We start from the raw sequence: 24593 nt of genomic DNA, 5'->3' as shown, positions 1-24593 counted from the left end.
GCGGTAATGCCGGCGCGGATGCAACGGACGCCGGGGCTTTGTTCAAAGCGGCGGACATTTTGGCCCGTTCGACGCCGCCGCAACGCCTACCCGCCAAGCGTGTCCAGGCGTGTTTCAGTGCCACGTGTCTTCGTATGTGCGTGTGTGTGTGTGTGCCCACGCTTGTCAAAGCGCGGCAGCCGGGGAGCGGAGCTCCCCAAGGGAGGAGCCAGCAGGTCTGTCCGTCGGCGGGTTGGCGATGCGTCACTACACTCGGCTCACCATGTCTCTCGGCTCGACCGTGCGCGCCGTCGTGGGCTCATGCTCCGCCGTCGCGTGGGCTCATCCCGTGACCTTCCTTCTGGCCCGCGACGCCGAGAGTATAAGAGCAGCTGCCCCCGGACGCCAGGAGAGAGGCTCCGATTTGTACTGTTGAGTTACGTGCTCTCCCGTCTCTCCACTTCGGTCGACCTGACCGGCCGCTCTTTTGCTATGTTAGAATAAACAAGTTGTTCTGTTACCAGTCTTCTCATGCTTTGCCGGGACCTTCGGATGCTTCCAGTGCCCCAGGCCGCCAGGCCAACGCTACCCTTGGGGCTTGCGACCCATTGGCAATAACGGGCGTCAGCACCGAGACCCCAACAGTAGCCAAACGGGACTACCTTTGTTTAACATCCTTGCCTTTCTTTGCACACACGCTCTCTCTCTCTATCTTTCTCTCCCAGATCGCTCACGTCCCTACTCGCGCTCACGCAACTCACAAACACATTCGAAGTCGTAGTCACTTCCATTCATACTTACCGGCACCCACTCACGCTCATGCTTGCATAAAGCTCTCCCTCAGCGGCACTCAGTTGCATATACACGCATGTCCATTTCATAGTAACGTCACTCTCTTACTTATAGGAGGAGAAAGACGAAGTGATTCTTTGATAGAACGCTTGTACTTTTGTCTCTGCTTTTTCGTTTTGTTTCCCTGCATTTCTGGGAGCTCCCTCCTTCCGGCAATGGATGAAGAGATCTCCGAGGACTTTCCTGATGTGCAGCCGTCAGGTCCGCTAGCGTCCAGGAAACGTGGAAGTGCGTCAAGCGATACAGACAGCGAGGTCACTGAGATATGTTCGGACAGCTACGACTCGTCGGACGATGACTTCCAGGTCGTGATGAGTAGATCAGCGAAAAGAAGACTACTGCACGCATCTTCGTCGCCAAGTGCTTCTACCGTGAAGAGTGCACCGCTGCGCTAGCCGCACACTGTGCTCTTTATGCCCGTGGACCCGGCGACCAATTTGCGGCGTCTCAACAGGCAGGTCTTCTCTTCGTTACTCGAGAGAATCGCACCAAATGGGATTAAAGACGTGCGAATAAACTCGCGGAACAATGCCCTGGCAGTTGATGTCTTACATCGCAGCGCCCTACAAAACCTACGCAATATAACTGATATCGACAATGTAAAGGTGCGATCAATGATCCCTACAGGCGGCGATGGTACTGCGGGCGTCATTTATAACGTCGACGTTGCCATCCCTAATGACGACTTGCCAACGCTGATAAAACCAACGACAGAAGGCAATTTCATTACAAGAATTTTCAGACTGGGAAACACACTCTGTGTGAAGATTTTGTTTGAAGGAGACAGCCTTCCTTCCCACGTCAAAGTAGGACATGTCGGCCATCCAGTACGACCATTCGTACCGAAGCCCCTCCAGTGTTTAAAGTGTTCAAAGATTGGCCACGTGAAGGGTGTCTGCGTGAACAACGTCGTGTGCCCGCGGTGCTTTGAGTCCCATTCAGAAGACGCCTGCAGCACACATGTTCTAAAGTGCACTAGCTGCAGTGGTCCTCACAAGGCCTCATCAAAGGATTGCCCGCGGGTGCGGAAGGAATTCGCGATTCTAAAACGAATGGTGCGGGACAATTCAACGCATCGAGAGGCTGCTACCGCTGTTAAGCGACGTCGGCATCGACACCGAAAACGTTCACGAAATTCCGCAACTGCAGATAGGTATACGCCAGCTACCGTCAGAAGGACTGCCACATCACTGCACTGCGCCACCAAGACAGATACAAGGAAAGCAAACAAAGCGGAGAGGCTCGCCCGTCCTGAAGAATGGTCTGAGCTACCGAGGGCACAACTCCCTGCTAAGTTACCTCAAAACGCGCCTACGTCGACGGCTTCGGCAACTGTTGAAGCGACGCTGGCTGATGATCTCCAGGTCATCAACATTCTGCGGTTGCTCATGAATGCCATTCGCGTTATACTTACCAACATGAAGTCTTCGTCTGCGCAAAGCGCGCTACAGGTGCTGGACATTTTGAGTCTAGAACTGGCAGCTCTTGGTTAAAATCATGGCCCTCCAGAAGCCGTCGTTTCGTGACGAAGTCCGGAACGCGTCGATATTTCAGTGGAACGCCAGAGGGCTGAAGTCACGTATGTTTGTATTCATGTTTGTGTTCACATGTTTCGCATGTTGTTCGTTTCACATGTTTCGCATGGTTCGCATGTTTGTGTTCACGAATAACTTCCCAGTCATCGTCATCTGCGAGCCCCTATCAAATAACATGAGACTGTCCGGGTATGAGTGTTTCATGTCCGCCACCCACAGAGAATGCAGCAAGATCATCGCATTCAGGGGACGTGATCTTACGTATGTCCATTATCCAGTGTCACCTCACCAAGAAAACCAATACGTATGTCTGACAGTGAAGAAAGGCAAGCTCACTTTCACATTAGTTGCAGCCTACATATCGCCCTCAAGTCGGTTGGACTGCGAGAGATTATGGCGAATCACGATAGCGACTCCGCAGCCTTTGGTGATTACTGGAGATTTTAATGCCCACCACCATCTCTGGGGAACTTCTAAGATAAACTCGAGAGGCAGAAGATTAGTGTCATTTACCTCCGAACAAGAAACTGTGCTTGTTAAATGATGGAAGCCCCACCTTTCTGCGTGGAACTGCCTACTGTAGCTGCCTGGACCTCACCTTTGTTTCACGCTCCTTCACTAGAAAGGTCAGGTGGTTTCCGGGTATTGAAACGCGGGGAAGTGACCACCTACCAGCTTATATTAGGGTTGAAGTGTTGATGGACTCCAGGTTAGCCGGCGTCACACAATGTCTCGACTGGCCAATGTTCAAGTCAATTGTCGAAGACGGCTGTCGTGATGACTTGTCCTCTAGCCTAGAGGACATCATAAAGGGTGCCCTAGAGGCTGCGAAACATTCGTTTCTGAGAACGTATACACGCACCGAATACCACAGTGAGCTAGAGAAGCTTCGTGCAATTCGTCGTCTTGCAGAGCGAAGATACAGGCCCACGAAGTGCGTACATGACTTGAGGTCGGCCAGAAGAACTCAAAAGAAAATTCAGCGTCGCATGGACAAACTTGCATCGCAAAGATGGAAGTCATTCTGCGAATCTTTGGATCCATGAAAACCTTTGTCTCACATATGGAGAACTGTTCGTTGTCTCCGTGGAACCCCTCAGCAGTGCCACCTTTTTAAGTCTTTGGCCCTTCAACAACAATGCAGCGAGATTGACGTAGCGGAAGCTTTCTGCAGGAGGATTGTTGGCGAAACTAGTTCCGCTGGAACATCGACGCTCCACCACTCACTGATTTCACACGACCCGCGCATGGATAGTCCTTTCTCCATGGACGAGCTCGAAGCTGCACTGACCTTGTGCAAGCGTTCACCTTCACCAGGACCTAACGGTATAACCTACCGTGCCCTATGTAATCTTGGCGAAGAGGCTCGGAAAGTGCTCCTGCTCTAAACAGCTCCTGGCAGACAGGTACGGTTCCCCAGGAATGGAAGACCAGTCACCTAATTCCACTGCTCAAGCCTGGCAAGTCGCCTGTAGACATTGCATCATAACGAACAATTGCGCTTGCCAGTTGCATCGGAAAACTAATGGAGAGGGTGGTTCTAGCACGGCTAGAATGGTACCTCGAACATTACCAGGTATATCTAGATGCGGTGGCCGGTTTCAGATGTGGCCGTTCTTCCGTAGACAACGTTATCGACTTGGTGACTTACGTCGAGCACCAGAAGTCCTGCAAAAGATTATCTGCTGCCCTGTTTCCGCATGTTAAAGGAGCGTACGATTACGTAACGCACGAAGCGATTTTCAACGCGTTAGAGGCAGTAGGACTTGGCGGCAAAGTCTATTTCTGGGTAAGTAGCTATCTACATAAGAGATCCTTTTTCGTATTTACCGAGGATGGCCCGACCTCCCAGCATTACAGTAACCGTGGGGTGCCTCAGGGCGGAGTACTCAGCCCAACGCTCTTCAGTCTAACAATCATTGGACTCACCGACATCCTGCCAGGCACCGTTAGGCTCTCCATCTATGCCGACGACATTTGCGTTTGGACGTCGGCTGTGACAAGACTGCAGCTTCGCGCGCGGCTTCAGAAGTCAGCCACTTTAACATCATCCTACCTTCGAGAACAAGGACCTCATATATCATGCGAAAAGTGCGCAGTGGTGGCATTTATCAGGAAATCAATGTCTCCATACGTGATATCCGTCGACAGACAACTGATCTCGTACAGCACGAGTCACAGATTTTTGGGGGTGGTCATTGACAAAAATCTCTCCTGGACCCCTCATGTGAATTATGTGAAAAAACGCCTCACAGGAATTTCCCATACGTTTAAATAAAGTTCCTTGCAGGAAACACCAGGGGAGTGCCAATACACTCTAATATGCAACTGTACAGGGTCCTCTTTATTGTATTCCTGCGGTACAGCCTACCGGTCATGTCCAACACCTGCAGAACTAACCTGAATATAACCCAAAGCATCCAAGCCCAAGCCCTCAAGATATGTCTTGGTCTACCGCGGAGTGCGTCAACGACTGATGTTACCGCAGTCGCTCAAGATTCCACTATTAGAACGCACATTAGCATTGAAACAATGCGTGTGCGCATAAGACACTTCGCGCGGACCCCTCCCTACCCACCACCTAGCAAGTCTCCCAGTAGATAGGCCCCACACGACATTCAGTGCGACTGTCTTCGCCCACCGTGCCTCTTTCAGGTCAGGTTACACACCTGCAGCAAGGGCTTCCATTCCTCCATGGTGTATGCGCCGTACTCAAGTGAACCTTACAATCCCAGGACTTCAGAAAAAGTCGGACTTGTCATCATCAGCGCACAAGCAACTAACTTTACTTCTCTTGTACAAGAAATACAGCGACTGCACACACGTCTACACTGATGGATCAACTACATCAACCAGTTCCGGTGGCGCTGTAGCAATGAGAATAACCAAGCGGTTCAAGACTTCCCAGGTCACTACGTCTACAGCTGCACAGCTCGCGGCTCTCCGCGATGCGCTTCAAGCGATAAATGCTGAAAGTCCTAGAAAATGGGGCAGTCTTCTGCGATTCAAGGCCGGCCTTGCAATATGTGCAGTCGTTTCTCCGACATAGACCTCATGATCAGCTCACGTGCAAAATCGCGGAACTTGTCCATCCCTTAAGAGAAAAAGGCCATGATATCTCTTTTCAGTGGATACCAGGTCATTGCGGTATCATTGGAAATGATGACGCCGATAAGGCAGCTCGGACGTCAAACCAAGAAGACCGCTGCGTCCCCATTCCTCTCTCAAGGACCGACGCCGCGAGACAACTTGGCATTCTAGCACGCACAATCTCCTTAGCAGAGTGGAATACCGTACATACAAGGCGCACAAGACTGCAAGACTAAACCCGTCACTGCAACTCAGACCTCCAGCCGGTCTGCACCGACGTGAAGCGTCTCTTCTGTGTCGGTTATGGCTTGGAGTTGCCTTCACGAATGCCTACTCAGCACTAATTGTAATGGCTATAGTCCTGTATGTGACGTTTGCGGATGCGAGGATAACATTGACCACTTATTGTGCCATTGTCCTCAATTTCAAGCACAAAGACAATCTTTGTCCAACACATTGAGGAAATTAGATGATCGTCCTCTGAGTGAACAGACAATACTAGAGCACCGTCCCGACGGATCATCGGCTCAGAAGGCAGTGAAGGCACTTTTGTGTTTTCTCAGAACTTCTGGTTTGCGCGAGCGGCTTTAACTCAAGTGCTGTCCGTACACGTATCTACACCTTCTCTCTCCCTTCTCTCTCTTTCCCTTCTCCCATCCCCCAGCGTAGGGTTAGCCAACCAGACTACTGACTGGTTAACATCCCTACCTTCCTGTATTCCGCTCTCTCTCTCTCTCTTACTAATGACCACTCAAAACTACCGTCCCGGACTTTCATTAGTACTCAAGTTAACCAGCGCCTACTCCTGTTCACACTTCCGTCAGCTCAAACTCATCCCCGTCAATACTCACGTCCTCGCACTGCAGGCTTCAGCTCTCACGAACGCTCGGCAGTGATATGAGTGTGCGTCTAGTACCAGTCAGCGTGTACTCGCGAGTGAGTATGCAGACCTACGCCCTTCGCCGAAACGCCTGACCTTTCCATGAAGCTCCAGCTACCAACAAGGCTTCCCCTGCCGCGATGCGACAGCGTTGTGTCGCTGGGTGCGGCATTCAAAAAGCTCTTAATTGAGATGAGCGAGACACCTTCCTGCGACAGTTGCGGGTGTGACGAGTCTATCGAGCAATTCTTCTGCACCTGTCCCCACTATGATGACCATCGCTTTCTACTCCGCACCATGTTAGATCACCTGCAATTGAGGTCATTCACGGTGACGAAAGTATTTAGATCATGGCCTCACAAGCCCAGAAAGCGATACGTGGTCGCGGGATCAAATCCCGGTCACGACGACCGTATTTCGGTGGGGGTGGAATGCAACAACGCCCATGTACCATGCATTAGATGCACGTTAAAGAACCCTATGTGGTCAAAATTAATCCAGAGACCCCCGCTAAGACGTGCCTCACAACCAGACAGTGGTTTTAGCACGTAAAACTCCAAAATTAAAATAAGCGATACGCGCATTACTGCAATTCCTGAAATCGATAGACCTGAGTGAGCGACTGCAGTTCCGATGTGCTTCTCAAGAAAAAGCGACACCCTGAGTGTTTTCTCCTCTATGTCTTTTCGTCCCTTAACCCTCTTGCCCCAGCGTTCGGCAGCAAACCGTACATGCGTCTGGTTGGCCTTCACGATTGTCTGGCCGACAACGCTCTTTGCAATGCCTGTCTTTGCGAGGAGACGCTAGAACACATTCTGTGCGGTTGTCCTGAATATAATGTTCAGAGACAGTCCCTGGCATCCGTTCTAGCGCACCTTGAGAATAGACCATTGTCAGTTCCAACTATTTTTACATGTCGCCGACAGAAGACACTGCAGCTGAAGGCGACGAAGGGAGTATTTCGGTTTTTGAAAGAGACGGACTTGGACAAGTGGCTCTGACAGTGATATCACGTGCAAGAGCAACGGACTGTAACTGACGATGAGCGTGCTGTTATGTGCTCTCTCTATCTCTCTCTCCTCCCCATCTTTCATCCCCCCCATCCCGCTCCCATGTGTCTAAACTGGTTAACCTCCCTGCCTTTCCTTCTCCACTTTTTCCTTCCTTCCTTCCTTCCGCGATTGTCCTTCACTTATTTTCGCTCTTGCCCGCTCTCTTTCTCTGATGTTACAAGATGACGTTACAAACGCTTGGTTGACTACGTTGTATTGTTTTTTAATTGAAGCCTGCATTGTGACAGCAGTCACGTGACATTTCTGTAGGCCGATTTTTGCTCTTGTGCACCCATGAATACGGAGCAGACCTACTATGTGCACCAAAATTTCACTAAGCTAGCCGTTATTGAGGCCACACAGTCTGCGGAAGTGCCCTCAATGCAGGTTCTGTCATTGACAGCCCTGAAAGTCTTGTTATCTCTTACCGGCGTGTTTTTTCTTTCTCCTCTTCTTCTAAGTCTTTTTCCCATTTTGTGCCCAGTTTCTCAATTTCGTGGGTGCTTTACACGCTGTTTCTCTGAAGTGTGCGACCAAACACTGTTATTTAATGGCCATGGGTGCCGTGCCCTTGTGGCCTTAATGAATGTGTCCGCCGCGGCCTCTGCTTGTACGACGTCGGTGCAAGGTGAACTTGCGGTTCAGGAATCTGCACCTTTTGCCATTGGCCTCGCGTAATTGGCGGGCGTGAAGTAGACGCGTGTGTGTTGGAATGGTGCGCGGTTCTGGTTAAGAGGACCCCATTACCTCGCCTCAAATACAGAGTATGCCACTGAAAAGTGCATAGGACATGAGCCGTTCCGAGCTCTACGGCACAGGGTTTTGTATAGCGAGGCCAGTTCTTCCGGCTGCCTGACTTCCCAGAAGTGGAATGACATACTTGGGCAATCGTATAGCCCGGCATCTGGGCTGTATACAAAAGCTGTAGCTTACCAAACTACGCACTTATGGAGACCTGCAGAATGTCTGAAAGGCAGATAAATGTTCTACAAGGTCCTGGCTATAGTACGGTAGCCAGCTGGGCGAGTCGGTACATCTGTATTATTATTACTTAAAGCGTGCACTAAAAACATGAGCGAAGAAGAGAGTCGAAAAACGAGCGGCCGCCTGTCTTGTCTCGCTTTTGGTTGAGTGATTGTGTGGTGCGCGGGTGCACGCATGTGTAAGTTTTCCTATTTATATGACTGTTTGAATGCAATAAACTTTTAGTCGTGAGTCAGCGCTAGTCTTTCGTCTCTCTTCTTCGTCCGTGTTTTTAGTGCGCGCTGTAAGTGATAATAATACAGATATTGCTATACTTCAATAAATTCAATGTTGCTAGAGAGAGGATGAAATTAAAAAATAATGATGGAAAATTGAGAAAGAAAATAACGTGAAATCCGCAACAAAGAAGAAGAAAACCGTCTTTATTATTATTTTTTTTAATGTGGCGGTGCGCGTGCCATGCAATACGTATTTGTATTGAGATATCCCACTACAGACGTTTCATCTCAAGCACAGCATGTTTAACGTGTAGACTGCACACTCTGTGCATAATCGTGAGAAAAAGAGTTGGGACCTCGGGTGCCGCGAAGAAACTTTCTCTTTTTCACAGACTGGACATGCAGACTCAAATTAAGCAGTTCAGTGCATCATGCGTGTATTCGACTGATAAAGTGGACGTCCAAATACCAGTCTTCGTGCCCGTGCTGCAAGAAGTTTACATTGTTCGATTCTACCGTGGTCTCCAAAACTTTTACTTGCGATGGCACACCGGTAATGTTCTGAGAAAGACAGTTAGTTGAAGGCTTAGCTGATCTTCGTCAAAAGAAACAAGGTTGTGACGAGGTATTATCCGCGAGCAGCGCCCACCTGAGCGCAACTTTACGTCGGCGAAGGAAAGGTGCCCGCACTTTTTTCGAAACATTCTGGAAAAGGAGTGAAAGAGGAAATGTAGTAAAAATATAGTGAACAATAATGATAAGGGAGACGGAAAGGAGTGGATGCATATTCTTCGAGGAGTGAAATCAACTATATGACAGTCTAGGGACACTTATACTCCTAAGCCTCAGCAGTGCGGAATAAATTTTCATCGTATAACGACGGAAATTTCAGCATTGAGGTACCAGCCGTTACATGAATGGCGAAATGAAATGTTTGAGAATGCGAGAGAAGCATGAAGAGAGAGGCTCATCGCCAACGTCCAGAGGGACGCGGGTCAAATTGTTCGTAAACATCGCACATGCTTACATGTTCCTTCACGCCCACGTACACCTCCAGGGTTCTAATTTGTACGGTAGGAAAACAATGCATCCGGCCGTATATGTGCCACATCCTGCATGAATAATGACGACGTCGTGATGTTTTTTTATCGCGCAAGACTATGTACAAAGCCAAGTTCACCACACGACGCAAAGGTCAAATTTCCTGGTAATCAGTGTAACGACTGAGGAACAATTACTCCTGCCACAGTTTCTGCGACTTGGCGCACTTGAAAAGAATCGCTGCTGCCGTGAAATGTGTTGTTTATCACCGCTATTCAGTCGGTGTTGCTAGAACCTACTACGACAAGCTTCGGAGACTGGGGTGCAGCGATCGGATGCATGTGGTATTTCAAAAACGAAACTATCACGATGCTGCCAACCGAGACTGCCTTGGCGCTAGCACAGCTGATTGGTAATTGCTCCATGTCACCGCTTACCCTCTCAATTATACCAGCCTCGGTGATCAACGTCTACGACGTTGTGTTGCTCATCACGACGTTGCGGTACGATTCCTGGTTGCAAGCAGCGGCAGCATTTCGATAGAGTCGGTATGCAAAAACGCTTGTTTACATCGATGTGTAGGCGCACGTTGAGGGATCTCAGCCTCTCAAAATTAGGTTTGAGCCCTCCACTCTGGCGTTATTTATAGCCGCGGCGTTTCTTTATGATTTCAAGCCCTGTAAGTTAGCCACCAGTTTTAATTCTATCATCTCGATAAATCAAGTGGCATAAGATTACTGAGATATGGTAACGAGAAGAGGAACCGAGGGGCCCGATTTTCTGTCAAGCCCCTCGGTTCCCTTTCTTCTCGTTCGTTATAATATTACTGATAAGACAAGTGAGACAGTTTGCCATCTCGCTGAAGTTCGTCGCTTTTGCGGTCTCACTAGCTGTTGCTGCAGTTCTCGCTTGGTTTGACTAGCTCTGGAAGTTCAGCGCGAGAACAGCACAGGGTTGTTGTGAAAGAAAGAGGAAATATTCGCGTTAGAAATGCTGCATCTACGATTGAAACTTGTTGACCTGGCCCTCGGAGCCGCGACTTCTGCACAGAAAGCTCGAATATTATTTTGTACCTCATCGCTATCGCTGCTGAAGTATTGTGGTCTTGTCAAACAATCTGATGGTCATTACAGCTGCTCACGCATTAAAGTAAAGTTAGAGGGACTGAGAGTCTTTGAAATTCTAGTGTAAGTAGATAAAGAAATGCTCTATGACTAAACATGATGAATATAATGTTTGTATATCACGTTCTTTTTTTGTTGGCCGTACTACTGCTGCATGATTACAACAAAATAATGCGTAGATCCGAAATAGCGCACCCAAAACTCTATTTATGGAATAGTTTTCAGCTTGTTCCTAATATCTATGTGCTTCCTCAGCATGTACTATACCTATCTAGATTATTCTTTCTTCCTGGGAAGCTGTTACATAAGGATTATAAAAAAACGCCGTGTATTTTGACACAGAAACGATTCCCCTGGCTACACCCCTGAAGTGCCGCAAGTGTGTGCATGTCACAATCTTGAGTGCGAAAGGTTGAGCGAACACATCGTTCCGCCCTCACTCCGCCTAAACATTTTCCTTTTTTTTAATTGTTGTGTTTCCTTCTCCAGAAAGTCCATGGCGCGCTAGCACTAACTGCACTGGCGCGGGCACGTAACTTATGCTGTTAACGCACAGTCAGGCGTGGCTAGGTCTCAACCCCGATAACCCACGCTGACGCGACAACGATACTGGTGCAGTACGCTATCCTGGCCCACTTGTGTCGCGAACACGAATAGGCGACAGCAGCGTCCCCGCGTGCCCAAACACGCACCTCCTTTCCATGCCCGAGCTCGCAAACGAGATCTGCAGCGACACTTGTACTCAAGAAAGCAAAGAGACGGTGCGTTGCAGCTGCCCCGGTCACCTTTGCTCAGCCAGGCGTGGTCACGCGTTTTCCGGCGCGCATCCAGCCAGCCGTTGAGACGGCGCGTCGAGGCGGCCCCTTTCAGGCCCGCTACCGCGTCGGAGCCGCCAAAACGAGTCCTCTCTCCTCCGTCACCGAGAGGCGGCCACGGTAGCAGAGGAACGTGTTTATGACGCTCCACTTGGGAATTTACGAAGCGCGAGTTTCGCCCGGCGAATCTCGCTTAATTCCTCGGAGACAGCGGAGGAAAAGAGGAGGGACTAGCCAGGAGGGCGACCGCGTGTTCGCGTCGCATCTGATTTCAACCATCTCTTTTTCACTATTCCTCTATTCATTGTGCAAGTGAACCAACGCTTCTTTGTAAATGGTACTTATTTCGTATATTCCGGCGCTTTGGTCAATTGCTCGCTTTATGTAGCTGAACACTTATGTACCCATGGTACCGACTGTACATTCGCGTCCATTGTATTGCCCGTAGATTCAAACGACTCGACGCTATATGCCCGACATTGTGTGTGTGCGTTTGTCTGAGGGTTCTATTGGTCACTTGCTCTTGTCATTTCCATCTATTCGTTTTGACAATCAATTCTAGTGAAAAAGTGGGCCCTGGAGGCTGCCGACGTTTCTAATATCATCAAACAAATCAACCAGCCGTCACCGTGTTTGTCGTATTAGTTACCACTTGGCGCTCTTAGTCTGGTACGGAACACCAGCAAATAGACGATTTCGCTGTTCTGATGGCAAGACGTGCTGCCGGTTGATTCACGTGAAAATCAGAAATGACGGGATCTACGGGATCAGAGGGCGCGCAGTAGCAATTGCTGACTTCTGTGTTGGGGTCGGTGCAAGGAACATACGGCAAATTCTTGCCCATATGCTTTGCGATAGCGATCTTCTTCTCAGCCCTTAAGTGCTAACGTTGACAGAAAAACAAGAAGAGGTGTTCTAATCATATCACCCCCTTTTCGTTACTGCCTGAGTGTTCCGTCCGTTTGAAATAAACTTTTCCAATATAACAACTTGCCTTATATCCTATTTTTCTTCCTGCCCACAAGACATGCCGACACTATCTCCAACAAAAATTCTTACACAAAAATATTCCAACAAGAACAACAACAAAGAGTGGGGGACCCAATCTGAACCACACAGAGAAAGATTAAGGATTGGGAACGCACCAGACTGGGGTGCGTTTTTAATGCCAATTGAACGTTTAACAAAACCTCTTACGAAACATGCATACTAAATAAATTAATAATACATCGCTTTTGAACAGAGGCCATGTATGCCAGAACTTCTTACTTCGAGATATTACAAAACACCTGCTGTTTAGACAAATCCAAAGACAAATCCTTGGAGAATGTAAGGACGATAAAAAGGTGTTTCATCTGCCACACTCCCAACTTTTTGCCACGCGTTTTCGTGCAATCAGGCTGTTTTCTCTGGCAGAGGTTCAAAACCGTATACAGGCAACGACAATTGGACTCCCGCCGCCATCATTAGAACGTCGAGGCTCGGGGGACCAATTTAGAAGAAACCCTGAGCACCAGCTCACTCTAGACTGGTAAGGTTTCAAAACAGTGCCTACATCTCTTGCTTGCAAAAATTCTGCCTTATTACGGGATAAAATTGTGTTTCTCACCCTTTGCGCGGTGTCAAAATAGCGTCATGAATTTTTTGTGTTATTTCGTATTCCGGCTGTTTTTGCTTATGAAATATCACTGAAATTTGTGAGGCTGAGTTTTACGTTTGCTTTCAAACTGAACCTAATCCCCCCCCCCCCTTTTTTTTTTTCTCGGTAAATGCTTAATGTGCATCGATCAGACCCTGTAAAAACATGCCTTACTCCTGTAGAAGCCTATGTCCTCACGCTGCTACAGGAAGTGCAAGCTGGCTTCGCTCCTCACCCTTCGTTTCTTCATCTTTTATCGATTACCGATTTCCTTAAGGCAGCTGAACTATGCCAGCGCTTGTAACTACACTTGATCGAACATTCATTGGCAAATGCGAGCAAACAGACTCTCTGTCCTTACTACATTTCCTTCCTTCCTTCCTTCCTTTTTTTTTTTTGTGCTTTCACCACGTGTAAGGAAGCCAACTGGGCACAACCATGGTTAGCCTCTCTGCCTTCCCCCCCTCTCTCTCTCTGCACAAACGGCAAGCATCGATTTCTTGGTCCTATTTTTTATTTTTCATTTCATTAATCTTTTTTCTCTTTTTTGTTTGGTGGTATAGGTTACACCAACTGTCTTGAGCGCCTCTTTAAGCAATGATTTCGTGCGAAGTTCTGGCGACTGACAAGGGAAATGAGATCAGATCGAGTTTCCCTGCTGGCACGGAGCACTGCGCCACGGGTATTGCATTGCGTAATCGGCCCATGCTGCTAAGTACTGCCCTGTTTACTTGCGGTCGCTTGTAACTTTCCAGATCGTGACGGGCGCGACTAGTGCAGCCAGCGGCGGCAACCTGTGAAAAAAATCAGTGCGCCGCGACAGCCCTGCTATGGCGGCGACGCTTGAGCGGCCAGCGACGCGCTCCCTTGAGCAGGTGGCTTGGCTCCTGTCTTGGCTCTCCCTGCAGCCTCGGCCGATAGTCTCGTGGCGGTGACCAAGTGGGTCGCACGTCCTGCCGCCTCTTGCAGCGCACACACCTGTCTGCGACAAAGTCTTGTTCTCCGGCCGTAAAAGAAAGAAAGAAAGAAAGAAAGAAAGAAAGAAAGAGAAGGAAGGACGATTTACTTCCACTCGGCTCGTAGCCAGTTCTGTCGGGTCGACGCGAAACTCGATTTCCGCTCGAATCAGGTAAGAGACCGCTGTAAAATGTTTTAAACACCGCGGGTAGGAGAGATTTCCCAACAGATGGTGCACTGCGCTGTCACAACAGCAAAAAAAAAGAAAAGAAAATTGAGAGTGGATGTTTCGCCACGTATAGGCACCATATAGCAAGCGCACAAAATGAATTACATTTTCATGTGATCGCTTCGTCCGTCTTTTCAAAAACCCACACGATCATGAAGTGGCAGCGAATATAAGTGACCTGTTGGGTGAGAATCAATTTCGTCGTGATTGAGACGCTGAACGCTTTCAAGTTTTGTTAAGATGTACAATCTACCTATGAAGGAACATTAGAAGTTATTGCATGCCAGACCAGAACTGCCGACAAACAGCGTACGGAGCTGTTGGTGAGGCGACTACCAAATCTAAAATATATAAAGCTGAATAGATTGGGAAGAGCATTTCATCTCGATTCATTTTCTTAGGCACGCCTGACAATCGCTTCTTCGGCGCGTTCACCGCTTTCAACGCACCTTCTTTTAAGCCCGAACCCGCCCAGTAGCGTAGCAGGATTTACCAGCAGCTTTACCTAACGTTATCATGCCCCAGTTAGACATGTTATCTTACTAAACCGCCAAGCTTCTTCTGCGTTCGCTTGAAGGCATACATATAATGTTCATTCTGTTACGTTAAGTCTCTATCCTCAGTTTGTTTGGTTAAACTTTCGGTGGATTATCTTCCTCTTGACCATGTTTTAATCGCACGATTGCAGAGCCCTCGACCAACCGTGCACGAAATGAGCCTAGCTGACTCGCTCTCTGCCTTCACGTTACAGTTTCCAGCGCGTCCTCCATTTCCCAGGCACTTCGTGAGTAGCGGCATTGTTTCGTGTCGCTCCGGAGGCGTTTTCCTCCCACATGAGGAGCACTCGAACCCAAACCACGGCATAGCTCGCGCAGCCCGCAAAGACAATGAGCATCTTCTCGCGTCCTGCGTTGCCGCAAAAGCACAGCGAGGTGATTGCGAGGCACCGAGGATAGCGAGTGCTACGCTTGCGGATGATTCCGGTTCGTCTGGCCACCGTGCATACACTGCCCACCTCCGCCTTCCTTCCTCTCGTTTTATTTATGCAACCCGCATGGTCCACTTCAAGGCTATAGGCTGTGTGCCCCAACGCCAATGTGGTGCACTATTTCTTTTTCTCTGTCTCTCTCTCATTCTTTACCAACGTTCCAGGACGCCAGAGAAAGAAGTAATCGGCCGGTCCTGCACGCATGAGCGCTAACGGTGCGGACTCAGAAACGACCGACAAGGAAGGCCCGGCCGGCCGCACCACTGACGAAACTTCCGCCAAACGGGTAAAGAAAGACTGCGTCAAAAGAAAAGAAAAGGGTTGCTCGGCTTGGGTTTGCGGGCTCGCAACGGTTAACGGTGCACCGCCCGACGCTGCAGGCGTCCCCGGACGAAAACGGGCACCCCCCGGGCTGGCGCACCTCCTTCCGCATGTGCCCTCATATTTGGTGGTCGCTTTGGGGGCCCAAGAAAAGGCGCGCGATAACAGGTGGATGTGCGCTTTAAGCTACTGCACGCCGAATGCGACGGGACTTGGATTACGCTGCAGCGTCCGTGTTCAATACAGAAGTTACCCACTGAAACGTTTCCGCGTAGTCCAACAACAGAGAGAATTAAAACTTCGGCTGTTCAGTGTTATCGTACAGTAAGTACGCCTTCCCGTCCTATGAAACGAAGCAGCTATACAAGGCAGATGCTTACCGGGCTGCCATATACGTCTGATACAGAAAAAAGACACGGCTAAGACTTTGCACTAGTTCCGGCCATGCTATACTGTACGTACACGTAACTGGCCGTGCGTTAGAACTTGCCGCCTGCGAAGTCGTGGCAGGTGCGATGGCAGCGCAGTAGTGTGTTGATGTGGGTGATGCGGGTACATAGCACATATACGAGAGCGGGAGAGAGAGAAAGAGAGAGAGAGAGAAAGAGATAACTTAGATGCGAAAGGTAGGGAGGTTAACCGGAAGAGAAATATCCGGTTTGCTGTCTTGCACTGGGGAAGGGATAAGGGGAGACAGAAAGATAAAGAAAAACACACACACACGCGCTCACGAAGGACCTCAGAAGTGTCAAAGTCGTTCAAACAGGCCGCTTGACCGGAGGAACTACAGTAGTGCCTTCATCGCCTTCTGGTGGGAAGACCGCATCAGCTGGCGCCCAAATCGGCCGGTCTTCGAGGCGTCTCAACTCTGTCACGAGCGACTGTCTTTCGGAGCTGTAGCAGAGACAGTGACAGAGGACATCTTCGATTGTTCCCTCCATGCCGCAACTATCACAGGCAGTACTGTCAGCCACCCGCCGTGGTTGCTCAGTGGCTATGGTGTTGGGCTGCTGAGCACGAGGTCGCGGTATTTGAATCCCGGCCACGGCGGCCGCATTTCGATGGAGGCGAAAAACGAAAACGCCCGTGTACTTAGATTTAGGTGAACGTTAAATAACCCCAGGTGGTCGAAATTTCCGGAGTCCTCCACTAGGGCGTGCCTCATAATCAGAAAGTGGTTTTGGCACGTAAAACCCCATAATTTAATTTTTTTTTTACTGTCAGCCATTCGGATACGGCGAATAAATGCATTCGTAAAAGACACCCCGAGCCATAGTCGGCAGAGAACTTGTCTCGGTTCAGGAAAGTCCAGATGGAATGCGTTGTCGGAGGGATGGATCCAGGCAGCGCAGTCGAGTATGCCGGAAACCTGGCGTGTTCCACGTGGATCACGTGGCATAACACGCCAGTATGCAAAGCTTTGTTGCTGCATCGTTTCACCGGTGTATAAACGTGAGAATTATAAATAAGATATGGGATTATCAGACTGGACACGGGAAACGTTTGAATCGTTTCATTAGATTACAAAGTCCCCTGCCACACACAACATACCTATAGCATGTATATGCATCATCATACGAGTTCAACTCTGAGGCGGAAAGCGTTCAGTTGGAGAAGACGTAAAACACTCAAGGAAGACATGATTGTGGACTTTTACGGGTTAACATGCTTTAGCGATGCCATACTACTCAGGCTGGGGGAAATAAACGACCGCTTTGTGCTATATATAGACGTCTGGGAATGAAATCTCCACCTTTGCCGCCCTTTTCGCATCTGCTTCAGTGACGTCACTTTGTTGGCGCGCTAATCGGGTGCCTTATTGCGAAAGAGTTGTCTGCTAATGGTGAAAATGTATAAGCTTTCAGGACTTGCTAACAGGCAGCAATAAGGTTGTGAAATACTACGTAGCTGCTGTTTGCAAGGCAGAAATTTTCAAACACCTTTTCTCGATGCAGCCAAAGAATGTACTTTGGTTGTTTAGCCACGCGTATGTGGCGGGCTATTGGGAATTCATACCATAACAGTAACAATGACGCAGAGGGCATGCATGTGCGGTTATTGCGCTGATTGCGATAATATTTCATCATATTGTAAGCACATATACATGATACCTAATGCACTTGCACACAAAGCCGAGTTGAAATTTGTTGCGACAGGTTGCTCCGGGAGAAAAAAAAAACTGAAAAATGAGGAACGGTACTTTCACTGTCTAAGAGCCGTGGAAGGCAAATGGTTGAAGAACCACTAAGGAAAGTAAATAAATTTAGGTTGACATAATGCTATTTTAAAATTCAAATGCAATTTTTTTCGGAGGAAGAAAGTTGTATATTAGTGAAGAAAATGAAGGCATTGGAGTCACTTGTTGAACTTCGAGCCCAAGAATGGGAAACAATGATTTAAATCATCATCATCATCATCATCATCAAAAGCAGCAGCAGCAGCAGCAGCCTATTTTATGTCCACTGCAGGACGAAGGCCTTTTCCTGCGATCTACCCCTGTCCTGCGCCAACCGATTCCAACTAGATGATTTCACTATGACGTTACTAATTTCAATGCGTTTGGATTACGTCGGTGGTTCTTATTTAGGAAAGATTCCCTCATTTGCCGGGTTGCCATTGCTCGCTTTCGAAGCTATGCAAGCTTCTTTTTTTATTATCAGACGATTACCTAGCCCCGTGTAGAGGGTGCCGAAATCAATGACGCCACGGAGTTTGTGCCGAAATCTCAAAACAGTGTCGCCACCACTCATTTAGTTCTTTCCCGCTTTTCCTCTCCTTTTGTGTGCGTGCGTGCGTGCGTTTATGTGGGCGGGGTATTTTAAGTGCGCGCACCTAAGAAGCCTCAGACCATGGCGGGATTAGTCTATTTGCTATTCCTGAAGTCTAATATAGTGACTAGCTTAACATATACCCTTTTTTTTTCGTCTGTCCCAATAAAGCCTCATTAAGAATGAGGGTACTTAGCGTATACATCGTCTCCTCCTACGTTCGCCTCACACTTCGCCAGCTGTTACTCTGATCAACTGCTGGTAAAAACAGCCACTCATCTAGAGCAGGAATTAAGACGTTACATGCTAGATTTCAGGGCAGCAAGAGCTTTTCTTTTTCTTTTTTAAATGAAGCTTACTTGTCTTATTATCACACAAGATTGGTCTTCGGATGATAATTAATAATTTGCAAGACCTTGAACTCAAGCTATCTTGCATCCGGTATAGGCATTTCGGGCTCAGAATACGACTCCAATATAGAGGGAACATTTGAACTTGACCTGCAAAGCGGCCGTATAAATGATATTACTGGTTTGGAACCTAACATTAATTTGAACCATATTTAAGCCAGAAGATACGTATGTTGTCGCCATCAAGTAGGTCAACATGGCCTTAGCTAATCCAATTTATGAGTCTTCTATCGATTAGAAGCCCTTCAGCGTCATTTATACGGGCACTAATTTGTACCAGTGGATGAAGCCAGGTATTGCCTGTTTATTCAATCTAAACTCGCTTACCGGAGTTACGTACGTAGAATATGGTGGAGATAATACAGGAGCATGAGCAGTTAATAAACCACTTGTTCACTTAGTTGCGGGACATTAACTCAGCGACTGCAAATTTTCTGATATTGCGCTGTTAAAGCAGTCCGTGCCACATTCAGATATGTCCAAACAGAGACATCACGCTGTGTTTGCAAGGGCAGAGGAGAAAAAAGCCAGTATAAGCGAACAATATATTCCCCGAAGTCTACGAGGAAGTGCCCCGAAAAGACACGGAACCAATTATAGAGAAATATACGGCGGAGTTAATTACAGGTGCTCGTAATGAGCCCGGGCTCCTCAGCAGCTCCAGAATGAGGAGGAATTATCCCTTCCAGCCACCGTGTCAAAAGAAAAATCACAGTGACTCCGCCGATTGCATGTTCCTTATCTCCATTTAATTTCTTGGCTCCAACGTCCCGGCTTTGTTTTGTCGCAGGAGCCCCGCCGGCAGAAGAATGGCCGGCCAAAGAAAACCGTCCCATTGTCTTTATGAGTCGTCGATGACTCTGATTCGATCGAAGCGAGCACGAGAATAACAATAAAATAAGAAGGGCATCAACAAACTCGCAAACTCGATGCTAACAAGAGATAGGCACACGAGAGGACAACGGTGGCACACTGCGTAGATGTCGCGGCGCTACGGCAATAACAAAAGCGGACCCGGCACTGCGAGGTATATATCTTGCATTGAGAAAGAAACGAGAGAGAAAAAGAAAACAGTACAGACGGGGATAACGTTGAGGCGAGACATTACGAAAAAAGAAACAAGGGCGTAAAAGCCGGCCGCCCTATTTATCCAGCCCAACTGGCCGTGAACACATATACTGCACGTGCTTGAGCCCAAGCAAATGGATGGCCCTTGTCTTTGCAGCGGCAGCATCGTCATCGATGGGGCCTCCGCTTCCTCGTGCAAGCGTGCGCATGACTGCGCCGATTAGTGACCTGGTCGCGTGCGGCGTCGCGAGACTGACCCATCTTTCGCCTCCGGCGATGGAGTCCTTAAAGGAGCGATCGCATCTCTGTCTGCTGCCACCGGAGGCGCTGTCTGTCCTTTATCTGCGTGTGCCTGTCCGTGTTGTGATCGGCGCCGAAGAACTGGTTGCGATCGGACTTTCAGGGTCCTTCTGCGCCTGCGTGCTGTGCCCCGTAATGCCTGAAGATATATGGAGCGCGTTCGTGATCGCTCGCCGCTAATGGATGTCCTTTGAAAGAAACGCTTAGCGGTCAGTGCGCGATCGTATAGCGAAGTCGTGAAATAGCGCTCACGGTTAGGAAAGAGAGAAGAAAAAAAAGAGGGGGGGGAAGTCGGCCCGTCGTTAAAAGACGGCTTTTCCGTTTTGACTGTGGGAGGGCGCGCATGGTCCGTTCCATTAGCAACCTTTCAGCGTGAGCGTAATGTCTTGCATGATCGAACTGAATGTCGTAAAGAGCGAATCAATCGCTAGTGGCTCCCTCACCAGTTTGACCGATGATGTGGGCAGCTTTAGGGTGAGGAAGAGACGGGCCGCGTCTGCCCGAGTTGACCGTCTTGACGAAGCCACTCGCGGATGTTCTTTGAAGCCACGGTCACGAACGCAAAAAGCTCACGGGGAATCATGTGTGCAGAAAGACGCTCGAGTTGCACTGTAAAACTTGTGTGCCTAGCTCAACTATTTGAGAGACTCGCCCGGGGCTGAAATTGCTGTGTGCATGTTTGATGGTACAGCTGTCCTCGAATGAGCAGTTACAGACATTTCGCCATTGCATATTTAGCTGAATTCTCACGGCGTAAAAGAAGAACAGCGCATATTCATTTCCTAACCTTGCGATGCTAAACCAGCGACATCAAGTTTTCCTAATACTGCTAATACAGGTCAACCCTGCAACACGCATAAAGTGTTTTACTCAAGGGTTCTTATCTAAAATTTAACACATATTTGCGCTCATAACTATGTTCTTGCCTTACGAAAAGGCAGTAGAAAGCTTTTCTTTCCGATCGAATTGTATGGACTGCTTTACTTCTCACTTCAAGGTACAAGTTATCTGCTAGGGTGCAGATCCCTAGTCAAGCCCTGGCGTATAGGCTTTTTGTCTGCGCCCTTACCGACATGCGTCTAGTGCTGTAAATTTTTATTTCATATTGAATTTCTAAAATTTTCAACCTTTAGATCGGGTTCGGGATGTATCTAGTCGCGCATTCGTGCTTGCATTGCACTATGATGCTTTCCGTTATGTAAGGTGATGCATGTCTATTTAAAACGTGAGCGAACCTATACGATCTCAGCACCAAATAGTTTTGCTGAACTCCCGTTCCGAGCATTGTTCTTCCGATTGCGGAAAACAGCGCTATCTCTGCTTACACATTATTAAAAGCGAAGCTTTCTTTGACAACTCTCCCGGACTTTCCTGACCGTGGATGCTGCTTCTGCCTTGCCGAATAACGCACACTTGAAAAAATGATTGTATTGCGTGGCCCGATGGTACGATCGAACCTCGGTCCCCCAGCACAGCAGCCCGATACGCCAGCCATCAGGTGATAATCGCACGTGTACTTCTGAAGAAATTAGTAACAAATATCAGGTGAATTATCTATCGGCAAAATAATGCAAGTTGTGGTAAGCTTAAAATTGGGCCAGCTGAACGCTCACACTAATTCTCTGGCACAAACGCACACGCGCGCGGACCTCGTCCGTGCATATTGTGTGATACAAGTCCCACATTATAACTTCAGCGCGAGTGAGCCCCAAAGAGCATTGTGAAACGGCGTATAACGTACGATACTAGGAGATAAGCAACAAACAGATCTGGGCTTTCTTCTGTCTTCTTGTGTTCTCCGCGACGCCAAATCATGTAAGCGCAAATCTCACCATGCTTTCTGCTCCACCCTATAGGAGGTCTCTTTGTGTTGCGCTTTATTCGCTACATGACCGTCTGCCAATGCGATGTGCGCACGTATAAACTTTCTTCTGTTATAGATAGAACGCCGTGTCACGTGCCTGAACAATTCAATTCAATTCAGTCTTAATTCTTCTCTTGGACAGAGGAAGGTGACAAGACTAAAAGCTCGTAAGCTTGACAGAGGTCCCGCCCCCTTTATCAACTTGGCAGTAAAGTACAGAAAGACATTTTCAATTTTCCAAATAAACACTGAAACAAAATAACAAAACACTTTGTAAAAAGCAGCGCTATGTATTGCAGCACAAACATAGGCATTAGAAAAACAAATAACAGGTTACGAAGAAAAAACAAAAACAAAAACAGGTGTAGCTTCACACTGAGTGCAATATCACGTAATTTTGCTAAGAATAAATCGCCTAATATCATCACTTGAATGCTGAAAGGGGTCAAACAATTCTTTGCTTAATTTATTTAATAACACTGGAAGTCTATAAGAAAGAGACTTCTCGGTATAATATGCCCTAGGTGTCGGCACTAACCAAATTTCTTTATGTCTAGTCTGCAGGATACGCGTGTCTTTCTCAAGTTTTGCCAGATAACAAATATAACGTTCATCACTTCGTGAGGAGCGTTTCGGCTTCGTGAAGAGCGAAAGTCGGCACAAGAGTGTGCCGACTTTCTTTTTTCCGCTTGGGTTGCCACTCGGGATAACTTTAGGATGAAATTGAAATGAAATTGATGAAGGCCTGTTTCATGAAGATATATGCTTATTTGTCTAACTGAAATTGAATTTAGGATGAAATTGAAATGAAATTGATGAAGGCCTGTTTCATGAAGATATATGCTTATTTGTCTAACTTCTTCTTTGTTTTTTTTTTTTTTGGTCACAGCTCGTCATCATGAAACAGTTCAGTGTAAGGAAAGGACCTCAAAGTTAATTCAGATCGCAGGCCTAACTTGTGCCCTAACTGAAAAAGAAAAAGGAAAACAGTTGTCACGGGTTCCGTAACCTTCAAACCGAACCATCCCAGCTATCCCAAGTAAGATATGTGTGTAATTCTGTTTTGTTATCAGGGACTTGCTGAAACAACTGTGTGGTTCATGTGACATTTGGATAACTAGGCAGCACAATGGAACTGGGAAAGAATCTGGGCTGTCGATAGTATGTCACTTGTGGCTTCTTCACTAGCGTTGTTGCGCATTGAAGGCACCGAAAGATGTCTGCGACTATCCGAAACTATCTCATCACCACATTCTATTCCATTCCCCACATGTATTAAAATCTTAAAACATCAGAAATTCAAAGTTTCAAGATTGATGGTACTGTTTACTAAGCAGATAAATTTCATGCTTATTCATGCCGAATATTTGCTGCTACTCATGCCGAATTTGTTGCTACTCTAAATGGCGCATCCCGGCAGGATGTTGGTAAGATGTATACGGTTTGCTTGCATAAACAATATATTTGTTACCTACCTTTGCCACTATCTGTCTGTTCGCATCACTTTCTGTCGTTTCCTTTTTTTCTTTTTTCTTACGTTAAGTAACAAGACCCTGCTTCATTAACTCTTGCTCTGGGCCCTTTAGTAATGCGCGCGCGAAACGTGAAAACATACTTGATGTCAAAGACGCGTAATCTTGTTCTCGCGGACTCAAACATGCATTCATTACAGTTGACGAAGGCAAATTAGCGTGCACGATCGCACGACCTCCCGCAGACACATGCATATATGCACTTATTACGCAGATATGCACGCATGTATTGGCATTTCGCAAGCTAGGCGTACATATACCCATTTCCTTGACTAAGGCTCACAGGTGCTCATGTATGTTGACATTGCCAGGACATTATCTCCATGAAAGATCCACCGGCGCCTCGTGCATTCATCTGCGATCACGTTACTCATGCGTGAACGCAGTCACATATTTCACGAGGCCGCAAGTAGTTAAGCCGCCTGCTCGAGTACCCAGGTTATTAATGCGCATTTATTGCACGAGTCTGACGAAAGCAAGTCATATGGACATGAAATCACATCCGCCAAGATATGAACCCACAGGCGGAATGGGACACCCCACGATTCGAAGTACGAGCCCTACGAGCGCGGGGTATTGCATGGCATTCAAGTCATGTAAACAAACGTATCGACTACAGTGAGCGTGTGCATCTTACAATCAGCGAGTGTGAGTAAACAAGCAAAAGATCTCACTTACGCTTATCTATGAGCTTATTTACTGGTGTTTGTGTGCACTGCACAAAGCAGTTTTTCACAAATTTGAACAAGACATGCTCTGAGGAAATCTGGCAGCAAAAGGGCCTCCCAACATGTCTGGACCTCACAGGTCACAGCAATGACACAGACACTGCCCTGATACTTGACTGCCTTATTCTATAGGATCAATGAAACCGTCGTAAAGAACGTGTATCAGAAATTTGTCAAACAATGCACGTTACCTTCAGGGGATTAACCACGCAGAATCTA

The sequence above is a fragment of the Dermacentor andersoni genome, chromosome 9 (assembly GCF_023375885.2).
Source record: "Dermacentor andersoni chromosome 9, qqDerAnde1_hic_scaffold, whole genome shotgun sequence".
NCBI lineage: Eukaryota > Metazoa > Arthropoda > Arachnida > Ixodida > Ixodidae > Dermacentor > Dermacentor andersoni.
The sequence above is the reverse complement of the archived record's forward strand: the minus strand, read 5'-3'. Positions refer to the sequence as shown.